The sequence below is a fragment of the Trichechus manatus genome, unplaced genomic scaffold (genome assembly GCF_000243295.1).
Source record: "Trichechus manatus latirostris isolate Lorelei unplaced genomic scaffold, TriManLat1.0 scaffold00057, whole genome shotgun sequence".
NCBI lineage: Eukaryota > Metazoa > Chordata > Mammalia > Sirenia > Trichechidae > Trichechus > Trichechus manatus.
The window spans coordinates 9,526,051-9,527,216 of record NW_004443993.1 but is presented as its reverse complement, the minus strand read 5'-3'; positions in this window follow the sequence as shown (position 1 = coordinate 9,527,216).

The window sequence follows — 1,166 nt, the reverse complement described above, 5'->3', positions numbered from 1 at the left end:
TGCTGTGAAGTGAGTTCCTTGATCTGAGGGAATGCTGTGTGGGATACCATGACAGTGGATAAGGCATTCTGTAAGTCCACGGATGGTAGTTTTGGCAGAAGCATTGTGTGCAGGGAAGGCAAATCCATATCCAGAGGAAGTGTCTATTCCAGTAAGGACAAAACGCTGCCCTTTCCATGATGGAAGTGGTCCAATGTAATCAACTTGCCACCAGGTTACTGGCTGATCACCTCGAGGGATGGTGCCATACTGGGGACTCAGTGTTGGTCTCTGCTGCTGGCAGATGAGGCACTCAGCAGAGGCTGTGGCCATGTCAGCCTTGGTGAGTGGAAGTCCATGCTGCTGGGCCCATGCATAACCTCCATCCCTGCCACCATGGCCACTTTGTTCATGAGCCCATTGAACAACGGCAGGAGTAGTTAGGGAAAGAGGATGAGTGGTTTCCACAGAACGTGTCATCCTATCCACTTGATTGTTAAAATCATCCTCTGTTGAGGTCACCCTTTGGTGAGCATTCACATGAGACACAAATATCTTCACTTCTTTAGCCCATTCGGAGAGGTCTATCCACATACCTCTTCCCCATAAATCCTTGTCTCCAATTTTCTAATCATGTTCCTTCCAAGTCCCTGACCGTCCAGCCAAACCATTGGCGACAGCCCATGAATCAGTATATAATCGCACATTTGGCCATTTCTCCTTCCAAGCAAAGTGAACAACCAGGTACACTGCTCGAAGTTCTGCCCATCGAGAGGATTTCCCTTCACTACTGTCCTTCAGGGAGGTCCCAGAAAGGGGCTGTAGTGCTGCTACAGTCCACTTTCGAGTGGCACCTGCATATTGCGCAGGACCATCTGTAAACCAGGCACGAGTTTTCTCTTCCTCAGTCAATTGATCATGAGGAACTCCCCATGAGGCCATAGGTGCAGACTGGGAGATGGAAGGTAATGTGACAGGAGTGGAGACCATGGGCATTTGGGCAACTTCCTCATGCAACTTACTTGTGCCTTCGGGTCCTGCTTGGGCCCGATCTCGAATATACCACTTCCATTTAATGATGGAGTGTGGCTGTGCATGTCCAACTTTATGGTTTTGTGGGTCAGACAACACCCAGTTCATGATGGGCAGCTCAGGCCTCATGGTGACTTGGTGTCCCATGGTTAAGC